Below are 16173 nucleotides of genomic sequence, written 5' to 3' on the forward strand. Positions count from 1 at the left end.
GAGCACTCACGGCTCCGGGAGAGGCCCGGAGAGAATCCCAGAGGGCGGGGCGACCCCCAGCTGGCGTTGCCCGCCCCGTGGGGCTAGGGATTGCCAGAGATCTCAGAGAGGACCGGGGCGGGGGAACTTTCAAAGGCCGGTTCGGCGACCCGGAAGGGAAGCGCCGGAGCTCCGCCAGGCAGCAGACAAAACTCTCTGTCTGCCATTAGCAGAGGGGCCACGCCCAGCATTCAGGGCTCCCGGCAGAGGCCCGGACAGAAGCCCAGAGGGTGGGGCGACCCCCAGCTGCCGTTGCCCGCCCCGTGGGACTAGGGATTGCCGGAGATCTCGGAGAGGACCGGGGCTGGGGGAACTTTCAAAGGCCGGTTCGGCGACCCGGAGGGGAAGCGCTGGAGCTCCTCCCAGGCAGCTGACAAAACTCTCTGTGTGCCGTTTGCAGAGGGGCCACGCTGAGCAGTCACGGCTCCGGGAGAGGCCCGGAGAGAATCCCAGAGGGCGGGGCGACCCCCAGCGGCCGTTGCCCACCCCGTGAGGCTAGGGATTGCCGGAGATCTCGGAGAGGGCTGGGGCTGGAGAGAGTTCCAGAGACCCAGCTTAGTAGCCTAGGGGGAAACAATACAGGCTCACAGCAGCCTTAGAGAAAGCCTCTGCACAGCACCAGTAGAAGGCACCCAGCCGCCAGCCACAAGGCTGGAAGACCCCAGGGCAAAAGCAGCATAGCTAGGTGTACTAACCACAGATTGTAGAAGATGCCAATAGCTCTCCTGCGACCCATAGAGGACAAGTGAGATTTGGTGGGTGCCGACAGCAACGGAGCGACAAATATAAGTGATCCAAACCTTGGCCGCTGGAAAAGCCCATAACACCGTTGCAGACCCCAAGGAGAGAGCGCATCTAGGTGGGCAACAACAGTAGGCACCTGCAGCCTGAAGCCCCCCTGTGACGGCCCCCACGGCAGAGGAGGGAATCCAAAGGGCCACTGTGGCTACGAAGAGGGGCCCAGGCCCAGTTAGCAACTACGGACAGGGTTCCTGGTTGGTGAAGTATAAACAGCTGCTCCCCCCACCGCAGCAGCTGAAACAAGTGAAAGGAGCAACTAAACTCTATCTCCATGCGGAGGCACAAATCAACATCATCAAGCAATATGAAAAAATACATTAAATCTCCAGAACAGAAAGAAAGTAACAAATACACAGAAAACAATCCCAAAGAAAATGAGATATATAACCTAAATGATGATGACTTCAAAACAGCCATCATTAGGATTCTCAATGAGTTAAGAGAGAATTCTGACCGTCAACTCAACGAGTTCAGGAGCTATGTCACAAAAGAGTTTGATACGATAAAGAAGAACCAAACAGAAATATTGGAAATGAACACAATAGAGGAGATTAAGAAAAATCTAGATGCTCTGAACAGTAGGGCCGATAATATGGAGGAAAGAATTAGCAATTTGGAAGATGGCAATATAGAATTGTTGCAGGCAGAGGAGGAGAGAGAAGCAAGATTTAAAAGAAATGAAGAAACTCTCCGAGAATTATCAGACACAATTAGGAGATGCAACGTAAGGATTATAGGTATACCAGAGGGAGAAGAGAAGGAGAAAGGGGCAGAAAACCTATTCAAAGAAATAATGGCTGAGAACTTCCCAAATCTGGTGAGGGAGATGGATCTTCAGGTGACAGAAGCCAATAGATCTCCAAACTTTATCAATGCAAGAAGACCAACTCCACGGCATATAGTAGTGAAGCTAGCAAAAGTCAACGACAAGGAGAAAATACTAAGGACAGCCAGGCAAAAGAAACTAACCTACAAAGGAACCCCCATCAGGCTATCAGCAGATTTCTCAGCAGAAACTTTACAGGCTAGAAGAGAGTGGAATGATATATTCAAAAATCTGAAGGACAAAAATCAACAGCCGAGAATTCTCTACCCAGTGAAAATATCCTTCAAATACGATGGAGAAATAAAATCTTTCCCAGATAAACAAAAATTAAGGGAGTTCATTGCCACAAAACCTCCTCTTCAGGAAATCCTCAGGAAAACCCTCATTCCTGAAAAATCCAAAAAAGGAAAGGGGCTACAAAACCAAGAGCAGAGGAGATAAGTAGAAGGACAACAACAGAGAGTAGCAGCTCTACATCAGAACAGATTAAACCATGGGACGAGAAACAAAGGAAACTGAAGAAAACCGGAAAACAAGACACAAAATGGTAGTGGTAGGCCCCCACGTCTCAATAATCACTCTAAATGTAAATGGATTGAACTCCCCAATCAAAAGACACAGAGTGGCAGGATGGATCAAAGAACAAGATCCAACAATATGCTGCCTCCAGGAAACACACCTCAGCCCCAAAGACAAACACAGACTCAGAGTGAAGGGATGGAGAACAATACTCCAAGCTAATAATGAACAAAAGAAAGCAGGTGTTGCTATACTAATATCAGACAAGGTAGATTTCAAAACAAAACAGATAAAGAAAGACAAATAGGGACAGTATATAATGATAAAAGGGACTCTCCACCAAGAAGACATAACACTTATAAATATATACGCACCCAACACAGGAGCACCAAAATTTGTAAAGCAACTCTTAATAGAACTAAAAGAAGACATCAACAACAATACAATAATAGTAGGGGACCTCAACACACCATTAACACCAATGGACAGAACATCCAGACAGAAAGTCAACAAGGAAATAATAGAATTAAATGAAAAATTAGACCAGATGGACTTAATAGATATATATAGAACACTTCATCCAAAAACAGCAATTACACATTCTTCTCAAGTGCACATGGAACATTCTCAAGGATTGACCATATTTTGGGAACCAAAGCAAACATCAATAAATACAAGAGAGTTGAAATAATATCAAGCATCTTTTCTGATCATAACGCTATTAAACTAGAAATCAACTACAAGAAAAAAGCAGAGAAATGTGCAAAAATGTGGAGACTAAACAACACGCTTCTCAGCAAACAATGGATCATTGAGGATATTAAAGAAGAAATCAAATATTATCTGGAGACAAATGAAAATGAGAACACGACATACCAAATCATTTGGGATGCAGCAAAAGCAGTCCTAAGAGGGAAATTCATCGCAATACAGGCTCACCTCACTAAACAAGAAAAAGCTCACGTAAGCAACCTCAAACGACACCTAACAGAACTAGAAAAAGAAGAACAAACAAAGCCCAGAGTCAGTAGAAGGAGGGAAATAATAAAAATAAGAGCAGAAATAAACGATATTGAAACAAAAAAGACAATAGAAAGGATCAATGAAACAAAGAGTTGGTTCTTCGAAAGAATTAACAAAATTGACAAACCCCTAGCCAGACTCACCAAGAAAAGAAGAGAGAAATCGCAAATTAATAAAATCAGGAATGACAGAGGAGAAATCACAACAGATACCAATGAAATACAAGAGATCATAAGAGAATACTATGAAAAACTATATGCCAACAAATTGAACAACCTGGAAGAAATGGACAAATTCCTAGACTCCTACAATCTCCCCAAACTGAATCAGGAAGAATTGGAGAATCTGAATAGACCAATCACAAGTAAGGAAATAGAAACGGTAATCAAAAACCTCCCCAAAAACAAGAGTCCAGGACCAGATGGCTCCTCTGGAGAATTCTACCAAACATTCAAAGAAGACTTAATACCTATTCTCCTCAAACTGTTCCAGAAAATTGAGAAAGATGGAGAACTCCCTAACACATTCTATGAAGCCAACATCACTCTGATCCCCAAACCTGACAAGGACAACACAAAGAAGGAGAACTACAGGCCGATATCACTGATGAACATAGATGCAAAAATCCTCAACAAAATTTTGGCAAACCGATTACAGCAATACATCACAAAGATTATACACCATGATCAAGTGGGATTTATACCAGGGACACAGGGATGGTTCAACATCCGCAAGTCAATCAACGTGATACACTACATCAACAAAATGAAAAACAAAAACCACATGATCATCTCAATAGATGCAGAGAAAGCATTCGACAAGATCCAACACCCATTTATGATAAAAACCCTCAGTAAAATGGGTATAGAAGGAAAGTACCTCAACATAATAAAGGCCATATATGATAGACCCACAGCCAACATCATACTCAATGGACAAAAGCTGAAAGCCATCCCTCTGAGGACAGGAACAAGACAAGGGTTCCCACTTTCACCACTCCTATTCAACATAGTACTGGAGGTGCTGGCCAGATCAATTCAGCAGGAAAAAGAAATAAAAGGAATCCAAATAGATAACGAAGAAGTAAAACTCTCGTTGTTTGCAGACGACATGATCTTATATATAGAAAACCCCAAAGAATCCACAGAAAAACTATTAGAAATAATCAACAACTACAGCAAAGTAGCAGGATATAAAATTAACGTGCATAAATCAGTAGCATTTCTATACACTAACAATAAACTAACAGAAAAAGAACTCAAGAACTCTATCCCATTCACAATCGCAACGAAAAGAATAAAATACCTTGGGATAAACTTAACCAAGGAAGTGAAGGATCTATACAATGAAAACTACAAGACTTTCTTGAAAGAAATAGGCGATGACATAAAGAGATGGAAAAACATTCCTTGTACATGGATTGGAAGAATAAACATAGTTAAAATGTCCATACTACCTAAAGCAATATACAGATTCAATGCTATCCCAATCAGAATCCCAAGAACATTCTTCACAGAAATTGAACAAACAATCCTAAAATTCATATGGGGGAACAAAAGACCGCGAATTGCTAAAGCAATCCTGAGCAAGAAAAACAAAGCCGGCGGAATCACAATCCCCGATTTCAAAACATACTACAAAGCTACAGTGATCAAAACAGTATGGTACTGGTACAAAAACAGGTCCACAGATCAATGGAACAGAATTGAAAGCCCAGAGATAAAACCACACATCTATGGACAGCTAATCTTTGACAAAGGAGCAGAGGGCCTACAATGGAGAAAAGAAAGTCTCTTCAACAAATGGTGCTGGGAAAACTGGACAGCCACATGCAACAGATTGAAAATTGACCATTCTTTTTCACCACACACCAAAATAAACTCAAAATGGATCAAAGACCTAAAGATTAGGCCTGAGACAATAAGTCTTTTGGAAGAGAATATAGGCAGTACACTCTTTGACATCAGTTTCAAAGGAATCTTTTCGGACACTGTAACTCCTCAGTTGAGGGAAACAATAGAAAGAATAAACAAATGGGACTTCATCAGACTAAAGAGCTTCTTCAAGTCAAGGGAAAACAGAATTGAAACAAAAAAACAGCTCACTAATTGGGAAAAAATATTTACAAGCCACTTATCCGACAAAGGGTTAATCTCCATAATATACAAAGAACTCACACTGCTTAACAACAAAAAACAAACAACCCGATCATAAAATGGGCAGAGGACATGAACAGACATTTCTCAAAAGAAGATATGAATATGGCCAATAGACACATGAAAAGATGTTCATCATCGCTAATCATCAGGGAAATGCAAATCAAAACTACACTAAGATATCACCTTACCCCCGTTAGATTGGCAAAAACATCCAAAACCAAGAGTGACAAATGTTGGAGAGGTTGTGGAGAAAGAGGAACCCTCATACACTGTTGGTGGGAATGCAAACTGGTACAGCCACTATGGAAAACAGTATGGAGATTTCTCAAAAAGTTAAAAATAGAAATACCCTATGACCCAGCCATCCCATTACTGGGTATCTATCCTAAGAACCTGATAACAGATATCTCAAGAGTCCGTTGCACCCCTATGTTCATCGCAGCATTATTTACAATAGCCAAGACGTGGAACCGGCCTACATGCCCAGAAACTGATGACTGGATAAAGAAGATGTGGTATATATACACAATGGAATACTACTCAGCCATAAAAAAAGACGAAATTGGCCCATTCACAACAACGTGGATGGACCTCGAGGGCATTATGTTAAGCGAAATAAGTCAGTCAGAGAAAGACGATCTCTATATGACTCCACTCATAGGTGGAAATTAGTATATTGAGAAGGAGATCTGATCGGTGGTTACCAGGGAAAAGGGGGGGTGGGGCGAGGGTACGAAGGGGGAAGTGGTGTACCCACAACATGACTAACAAAAATGTACAACTGAAATCTCACAAGCTTGTAATCTATCATAAAATTAATTAAAAAAAAGAAAGAAAAATAAATAAATAAATAAAAGTGATAATGTTGTTACTAAATTAATGTTGTTGCTAAATTAACATAATTGTTTTCCATCTAATCTCATTACATGCTTTTTTTTCTCTTTACCTCCTGCACTTTTATATGATGCATTTTTCCTTTCATATTTTTCAGTGTTTTAGAAAATACATGCACAGCAGAAAATTCTGGCTCTGGAGCCCTTAGTTTTTAATTCCAATAGCATATGTCTTCTGTTTAGATATTTCGTCACTTTTATTTGGATTTTATCAATATCAAGAAAATGTTTGTGGCCAGTGTGAATTTTATTCTATTATAGGTGCCATTTTTTCCTTTTGTTATTCTGTCTGTATGCTTCTAGATGTTTTTTCTTCTTCACTCTCATTCTCTTTCCTGTCTTTCTCCTTTCTTTGCTTCTTTCTTTCCTTTCTTTCATATTGCTTTTACTTTAAAAATTTTCCAGGACATACTTAAGTGCATGTATCAATTTACTAAATGAAACTTATACATATATTAAGATTTTTTGTTCTTTTCCCAGAAGTTTTCTTCTCTTCAATTTGTTATTAATAGTTGTCTTACACTGGAATCCCTATTTTAAAAGCCACCAATTATTTATAGCTTGCTTTTGTATTGTTATTATTCCTTATCTATCACTTTGTTTCTTGTCATTTAATCTCTCTCCTTCTGGATTCCTGGAAAGCTACTCAAGGTTTACTCTCCACACTTGTGATACAATTTTACATCATTTGCACTATTCTTTCTTGCCTTTCCTGTGACTTTCCATCCTGGAACCATGGTATTTAATTGTCATGGGTAACCTCCTCTTTCCCTTCCATGCAGTAGTGCACTGATCTAGCAGCGTGTTTGTCCTTTCCTGAAGAGTCCCCTAGCATCATAGGCTTCCCTTGGCTTTGCTGCGGGCCCCTTCTGATTCTGCAGCTCATCACTAGGAACTCATTAGAGCAGGTGGTACGCCTTTCTGGAAGAGCCCCACCATGGATGACAAGGGTCAAATAAGCCAACACTTGTTCCCTTCTCCTCATCACTCAATCCATTCAACCTTCCCCACGCTGGCAAGCAAGATCATAGAGTTATGCTTTGATTTTTGTTGAAAGATCAGAATAAACTTTGAATGATAGAGATTAGATTTCTAGTTTGCTTGCATTTTCCCTTAAGTCTGCATATTTTCCACTTTCCTAAATTGGGTCTACAATTCACTGTGCTGACATCCTTAAATATATATAACTGGCATCATACGGAACCCTTACTCGAAAATGCTCTTCCTAAAACAGAAAAATGGCTGTCAATTCCATGCACTTATGGCCACATCACCCGTTTCTTTCAGTGCATGCAGTGGTTAATGTGATATCCATAATTCAAAATGTATATTTAGCCTTTGAATAATGGTAAAACTGATGAGGAATTTTTGGAAAATATTATCTTATTTTTATATATATTCAAGATGTAAATGCATCACCCACAGTGTGGACACCCTCCATGTCCTAAGACCTTGCAGAATTTCCTGTTGCCCTCTTACCTACATGTCCTTCAGACATTTTATTCAGGCACCATGTCTAGGTTTATGATGAACCAAATCAGGATGCTATTGAGAGTGAAAGGAGATGGAAGAAATGCTAAACCAGATGAGATCCTGGACAGAAGATGCAAGCTGGAGTTCCCCAAACTAACCTGGATGGAAGTCCCTTCTTGTAAAGCCTTCAAAACCCACAACAATGCAGGATCAAGGGGAAAGAATTATTGGCTCAAATGACCAAAATAAAAACTAAAAAAACCCAGAATGAACACATATTTAAATGTTAAACCATTACAAGTTGTCAACTACACCTCAATTCTACTGATAATATTTAGAAAATAATTTTGACCTTGTTACCTTGGTCCACATGTCTTAAAATCTGACCTCTGATGCCTCACTATACCTTTCATTCACAATGTTCTCCCTGAGCTATCCTGAACATAACAAGTTTATTTCTTCTTTAGGAATATTAAATTTGCTATTCATTCTGCATGAATACCCTTCCCCAAATCTTCACATGGCTGCTCTTTGTCATCCTTCACTGGCCATGTTACACTTTTCCTCACAGCGATTCTTGGTATTATCCAGAACCATAATCATCATTTACTTGTTTACTTTGTTTCTCCCACAACTAGAGCCATAGGTCACAAGATGTCTCCTTTTGTCTACAACAGGATCCCTAAAGCTTAGAACACTGTGCTGATAGCATCCCATAAATAAAAGTCGGTGTGTGAATGATTGAGAAATCAGCAAATGAGTGAAGGAACAAATAAGGAGGATCAAGGCTCAGAAGGATGATACTGTGATCTAATTCACTACAGTTCATTATAGTTTGCAACTATATCTACAACTTAATTATTATTCATAGATGAGGTTGATTAGTTTTAAAGTTGTCACAAAACTTCCCGATTCAATAAAACATCTTCCTGAATTATTTGGTTATTTGAACTGATTGAATCAATTCTTTTGCAGTTGTTTGCATATTTGAAATAAATGGAGCTAACTCCAGGTGAAGAATCCTCTCTCTTGGGCCCAAATCTTCTGCCATAATAATTAAACTCCCTTAAACTAATCATCTACTGCCAGATGTCCATTTATCTTCATACCATGGAGATCCAGATTTAGAGTTACTCTTTAACAGCCAAGAAGGAAGATGCTGCAAATCCACTCCCCACACAAAAAAATATTTGATGTTAGTTATATAAATAATTTTAATTTAGCAGTACATATACAGACATCTTTAAATAATTCATTTCATCTACTGCAATTTCATTAACCCCACACTTTTCTTCTTGCGCCTCTGGGTATAACTCAATGCCATGGATGGAGATAAAAAGAACTTTTCCAGTGACTTCACCCTCACAGGGCTCTTTGCTCACAATAAAGCCTCAGGCTTCCTTTTCAGCATCATTTGTGCCATCTTCTTTATGGTCATGATAGCTAATGGAGTCATGAGCTTTCTGATCCACACAGACCCTCACTTCCACACTCCCGTGTCCTTTCTGCTCAGTGCCTCTCTTTCAGCAACATGATGTATATGTCAACTTTTGTACACAAGATGCTGGTTGATTATCTCATGGGCAAGAGGACCATCTCCTCTATCTCCTGAACAGTCCAGTACTTTCTCTACATGGGGTTTGTGGGGGCTGAATTCTTCTTGCTGGGACTTACAGCTATGTGGCCACCTGCAACCTCCTCTGCTATCCCGTCCTTTTGAGTCACCACGTCTGTTGGATGATCTTGGCCAGCTCTTGGTTTGGTGGTGCTTTTGACAGCTTTCTCCTCACCCCTAACACCATGAGTCTCCCATTTCGTGCTTCCCACAAGATCAACCCCTTCTTCTGTGAGGCTCCCACCATGCTGAGGCTGGCCTGTGGCAACGAAATGAAATAGTGATGTTCATTTGCTGTGTCATAATGCTACCAATCCCTTTCTCTGTGGAGATTGCTTGATATGCCAAGATTCTCATCATGGCATACCATATGAGGTCAGCAGAAAGGAAGAAGAAGGCCTTTGACACCTGCTCATCACACATAATGGTGGTGACCTTTTTTTACAGGGCTTCCCTTTACACATATATAGTTCCCCAATCTTACCACACTCCAACAAAAGACAAGATTTTCTCTGACTATTATACCATCCTCACCCCATTGTTAACACAGTATGAGAAACACAGATGTAACAGGGGCTTTGAAGAGGGTTTTGGCAGATGCCAAAGGACCTGTGGCATGACAAGGGAAGAATTCTGACAGTTTAAATCCTCCATCCCTACTCAGAGTAGTATGGGTGATGTTATATACATATTATCATGAGTTATATGGATGACACCTGCATCAACTGCCAGTGTCAGCTATCTTAAAAGGTGTATCAGCAGTATTTTTGTCAAAAATGTTAAGTCATGGTAACATTCACACATGAATAAGGCTGTAAACACCAGTGGTGTTTATTCCTTCTCTGTGTCCACTCATTCCAGTTCTTCTCTCATACCACTTCTCGGACAGTGATTCATGTATATAAATGTCCCAAAATGTCTATTTAATATTACGTGCTCTGACCACCTTCAGTGGCCTCATATGATCTGGTGATTTGATGACATTATTTAAATCATCCATTGATGGAGTTTGCAGAAGGGCTAGATGTATGGACATTTGAAAGAGACTAAAGGGCCATAAAGCTTCAAAGAGAATAGTTACATAGACTCAGACTAGGATTTAGAAAATCTGGACATCCTTTCTTTGAGTATCATTTGAAAACATTCTTCCTTTATCTAAATTTGGAACTGAAAAAAATGAACCCTGTTTTTTAAGAAATGCAAAGACTAATTCTCTATGGGCAAAGATCCTATGATGTTGTATTTGTTATGTGGTAGATACTTAATACATCAGAAGACACAGAGGTAGATGAGGAAGAAGTGCTCTGTTAGTTCATAAATTCAATAATCACTTTTCAGCTTCTTCTCCAATTCGTTAGGATTGTTAGATTTATGGAATCCTTCTCTAGATGGTAGCAGTGGTATGGATATTTCTATCGACCATTTTCTTCCAAAGAAATTGTGGACAGTCCCTTTTGTCCTTCTCTAGAATACTGGGTTTTACAGTAGATAACATTACTAAATGGGAAGTAAAGATTTAGTTTTTCATTTGAGAATTGGAACTGGAAAATTCTTTGGAAATGACTTAGTATAATTTCTTTTTAGGTACCTGATAAGCAGAGAAAGTAAATGTTTAGCCTAAATCATACACTCAGTTGTAAAATCCTGGTCCATATCCCAGGCCTCTTGGACCACCTCTAAATGGTGCTCCACCAGGCTTTGTGCTCCCAGCAATTTGATAAAACCCTGGCTGGGTTCAGCACTGTTTACTGTGGATAGACACTGGCAGTGGTGGGTGGGGTGCCTCCAATGCCCTGAAAAAGCTGCCGGGTGGTAGACAAAATATTTGACCAAATGAAACAATTCACATTGAAACACAGTGGGTTGAACTGACCAGCTAATCAGGAAAGTAGACTTGCTCCCATCTCAGTCAGCTGGGTTACCAATTGCAAACCAGGTGCAGCCTTCCTGTGGTTCTCTATGTCAGACTAGCTTGGAATGCATTGCATACAGGGTGATAGGAGGGGGCATTTCCAACCAAGAAGGTGATGGGGTACACAAAACACAGTAAACAAAACAGAATAGAAGGAGATGGCTGACCCTGAGAACTTGGGATCCATTTCAGCTCCACTTCTCAAGAACTTCTGTCCATCATGTGAGATAACTGAGGCCCAATTTCCTATTCTGTGAAATTTGAGTTAATATATTTTTTTCCTAAATTAAGTATAAGGATGTTCATTATCACATGATTTATTACTGCCACAATTAAAACAATGTGTGCATTGAAAATGAAGCATTGATTAAATAAAATAAATTATAGCTATGGGGTAGAATACCCTATGAATATTGTAAGTTACATTTGGAGGAATATTTCACATCAGGGATACTTCTTAATAAGTAGTTCATGAAAAATAAAAATTGTCAAATTATACATAAATACACGCCCATATGCACATATACATATGTTGGTATGCAAATGATATATATGTAAGTATATATATTATATAAATGTATGTATGTATGTATCCATGCAGTGGGAATGTAATTTTGTAAGGATAACCATCTACATGATATGTTTTTTTGTGTCTATCTCTGAGTATTATGGATGCTTCTAAATTTTTAAACTTTTTCCTATTCTCCTGAGATTATGTATTAACTTAATACTCAGGTAAAATAATTATTATTAGATTACCAATAAAATGCTAAAATAAATAACAGCAATTGGGCAACTTTTCATTTTTTATGACTTTTCACATTTGCTCCCACATTTCTCCAGGAGGAATAGCTGCTAGAGGAAATTTCTGATGAAATGTTAAGAAAATCAGGGTCTTGCACTTTGGAGCCCAGTGGTGGAAACACTATTCTCAAAGCTCATGTGACTTTAGGGCTCCCTCTCCTACACCTTAGGAATATACTTTTAATTAGCTGTGACAAAACTCTCTCACTGAACTCTACTGAGAACTGAAGGGGGAGACCTGCTCTTTCCAAGAGCACTTTACTTCAGTACCTTCTCTGAAAACTATTTAAACTCCTGCCTCTTCTCTCTCAGAGACCTCCCATTGTGCCAAGGAATCCAAATGCAGAGCAACCAGAGATAATTCATTGTTCTTTAGTAGTCTACCGCTTTCTTCCTGCCTTTTTACTTTTTCTTAATTGTCCCTCTTTGGTGTCTAAATATTTTCTTGCAAAGAGAGGAAGCAAGAGTTAACATACTTTTCTAGAAGGCTGGAGAATTTGTGTGGTATATCCTGGCAATGTAAAATGTCTCAGGGATTTTGGGGTGGAAATTATTTAATTTTTATTTTTTAAAAATAATACTTCATTCTGCAGATATTAAGAGCAATATTACCAAATTGTTCTTAATAACTTGCTGCATGTCTGTCTGCGCTAATTCTATCATCAGTCAATAGTTCAGTAAATTCAAGTTCACAGTCCAAGTAAAAATCCTCTGCGTGCTGGATCTTTAGGGGTAAGATGCAAAGCACACAGGCACATGGGTGGGCTTGAAAGTTTTCTTGTTGTGGATACTCATGACTGTGAATCAATTTGTGTTCTTTTCTCTCTCAACATAAGCTGAAGAAATTCAATCTACTAAACAACCATTTTCTCTTCTACTAAGATATCATCTTCTTTCTGAAAAGCCTCTGTTCATTCCCAATCTCTTTCTTAGTTACATAAAGTTCTTATAGTTTGCTGCTGAGTTTATGTTTTACTAAATTTTGTATGACTAGCTCTACATTTGAATAATGCACTCTACTCTGAATGACTATCTGGAGAGGATTCAGCTCTACGTAAGTGACAATGATGATTTTCTTTATTTGGAGCAAAGTTTAGGATAAAATTAGGCATTTGGGTGATTTTTTTTTTTAAGACTGGCACCTGAGCTAACAACTGTCACTAATTTTTTTTTCTGCTTTCTCTCCCCAAATTACCCCTGGTACATAGTTGTACATCTTTGTTGTAGGTCCTTCTAGTTGTGGCATGTGGGACGTTGCCTCAACGTGGCCTGAAGAGCTGTGCCATGTCCGCACCCAGGATCGGAACCAGCGAAACCCCAGGCTGCCACAGCAGAGCGCGCAAGCTTAATCACTCAACCACAGGGCTGGCCCCCTTGGGTGATTTTTTTAATATCAGTGATATGCATTCCATTCCTTTATGCATACTAAGAGATGTGTAATATGCTGCTTTTAATATGTAGTATTCAGATTTCATGGATAAGAAAAGGCTTTGAGGAAATGAGGTGATGAGTTAAACAAGTGTAGATATAGGAAAAACAAATCACTTTAAAGATTTTTGAAAATTAAATGATTGGATTTAATAGTTTGAGATTTCGTCTAAACAATGCAAAATTCTTGATTAAATTTAAGCAATTCAGTGAATCATCTACAAGCTTCTGCAATATTTAGACCAACTCTGTATGTTCTTCTCTCTCTCTTATTTTAGTGAAAATCCAGGTCTTTTGAAATTAAGGAAGATCCCAGGTTATAGATCAAATGCTGTTGAGCACCTAGCTTGGCTCATCTTAATGACACTTTAACTATTTCATGAATAAGGAAATCACTGAGTTTCTACAGCATTTCCCAGTCGTCTTAATCATCTTTCTTTATATGATGTAAACAAGACTTACGCAAGCTAAATCTAAGGAAATGGAGGCACAGTGTCTACAACTGATGGGTTGCAAATCTCAAGTGCAAGTTCAATGGGAGAAGACTGCCCCATACAACCCCTCAGCTGCAAGTGCACCAAGAAGCAGATTGCCTGATTATTTCTGGGAATTTGCTGGAGTATGCTTTGCAAATCTCCTGCTGTAAGGGTGCTATTGAGTGAAACAATACAAAGAATCTTCTTTATAAAATGCCTGTTTATGTCTGTGTGTGCAATTTTAACAAAACCTTTCCTCCCTTTTTTTTTTTTTTTGATAATTCAAGCAAAGCTTGACCTTGTGAATTAGATGGGATATGGACAACACTATTTGAAAGATACAAAAGGACTAAATGAAAAACTTGCACTTAGTCCCAGTTTATAGGGCACAGACTATGAAGAGGCTTTCTGATTCCCTGTTGGTGCTTTTCTTTTCCCCCCAACCACTGGCATGATTGCCTTTTTATCCTTGTCATTTTTTTTTTTTTTTTACAGATAAGGACACTGAGGGTCTGAGAATTGGGTGTTCTTGTCTTAAGGACATACAGGCAAAACAGACAGACTGCTGGAGGCCCTGTAACTTAAAGCCAGGCCTCATGCCTTGCTGCCAGTGATGCAAGCATTGTACATATGACTTTTCTATAATGATGTTAAAGGATGTGCAGACACCCGCATTCCTCACCCCCACTCTGCCAATGATTCCAAAACATTTTTTTTTAGTGCCTGCCATATCATAGAATAAATTCCCCTCTGAAATAGTGGGTCTCTCCAGTTGTGGGGCGTGTGATCTCTTTAGGGGTCCTGGCAAGAGGGGTAGGTGATGAACAAAGGAATGTGGCCTGAGTGACTCCCTGGAGTGATTTCCCAAAGAGTAATGGATGCTTGGTGAAATTGTCTCAGTACATTCGCATTTTATCACGTAATAAGCTTATGATTCTTATTTCAATTTGATTTTATTCTTAATGATTTCAACTTTTTGAGATACTGGGAAGAATTTTGGAATACAGAGAAGATTTAGGGATATATCTAAGGTTTTGTATTTTGTTTCTAAACTGGACAACAATGGATTGAACTGGCTTGAGAAACTCACATGTGAAAATTCAACTGGAAGAGGTTTTTACCCAAGATAAATAATATTTTAATGAAATTTTTTTTAAAAGGCAAAAAATCCGTGATAAATGAAATACAAAATTTTAAATAAAGATAGAATCAACAACAGTATCATACATGATACTGGCAGAAAAACAGATGCTTAGATCAATAAAACAGAATTAGAATAATTTTAATGTGTATATAATGTGCCAACAATGTGATGTGTTTGATATAAAATAGAAATGTAACATCCCCAGTTATGCTGCACTGGAAAAACTCCATCTAAAATAATTGTTGAAATAGAGATTGTATTTTGAAATGGGCATTTCCAAAGATTATCTCAAATTAATACCTAGAACTTGGGCATTTTGGCAAAGAATTCATAGATGAATGCATACAAAAATAGGGAAGCATAACCTGGCACAGAGAAAGATGGAGAAAGACTTTATGGGCATATTCAAATTATGAACAGATGAACATTAAAAAGGGAAGAAACTGCTTCTGAGTGGATCTAGAGGGCAAAAAAGGTGGTTTCATGAGGCAGCTTTTAATCCAAGTGAGCACAGAGCTTCCTAGCTACAGGGCTGTTGTGCTGAAAGACCGTGGACTATGGTCTTCATTTGGCAGAAAGTTCACCAGTAGTCAGAGAGAATCAGGGAAAGGAAGCAACTTACAACTTAGAGGTACCATTATCACTTGATTTAAAGGATGAGCTTCGTGATCATCCTAGTTCTAGGCAGAAATCACATCCTAACTTCAAGTTAGGTGGGAAGAAGTAATTTTAACCACCCTACTCAACCAAATGTGTACCCCTTGCAAAATAAGAGGGAATAGTTTCAAATGTCAGAATGGAATAATCGTGTTGCATTCTTTTGATGTGTGGTATAGTGTAATAAAAAATTAATTTAAGTAAAACTTAAAGACAATTTTATCCAATAAAGTCATGCCAATTTTATGCAATCTTCTTTTTCTTGTGTTCTCATAATTTGCAGGCCAAGCATATCTATGCTTCTCAAAGATATTTAGATTCTCTTCAGGCTTAAATGTGATTCACCCATATTTCTGAGAATTTATGCTGAAGACCATTTTCTTCAAGTCAAGAGATATTTAGAA

General features: G+C 39.0%; 2 pseudogenes; one reads left to right on the top strand and one right to left on the bottom strand.

Annotated features, from left to right (window-relative positions):
- LOC119645537 (olfactory receptor family 2 subfamily T member 102, pseudogene) lies at positions 9052–9958 on the bottom strand (annotated as a pseudogene).
- OR2T102P (olfactory receptor family 2 subfamily T member 102, pseudogene) lies at positions 9056–9968 on the top strand (annotated as a pseudogene).

Source organism: Equus caballus, chromosome 29 (genome assembly GCF_041296265.1).
Source record: "Equus caballus isolate H_3958 breed thoroughbred chromosome 29, TB-T2T, whole genome shotgun sequence".
In the NCBI taxonomy this organism is placed as follows: Eukaryota; Metazoa; Chordata; class Mammalia; order Perissodactyla; family Equidae; genus Equus; species Equus caballus.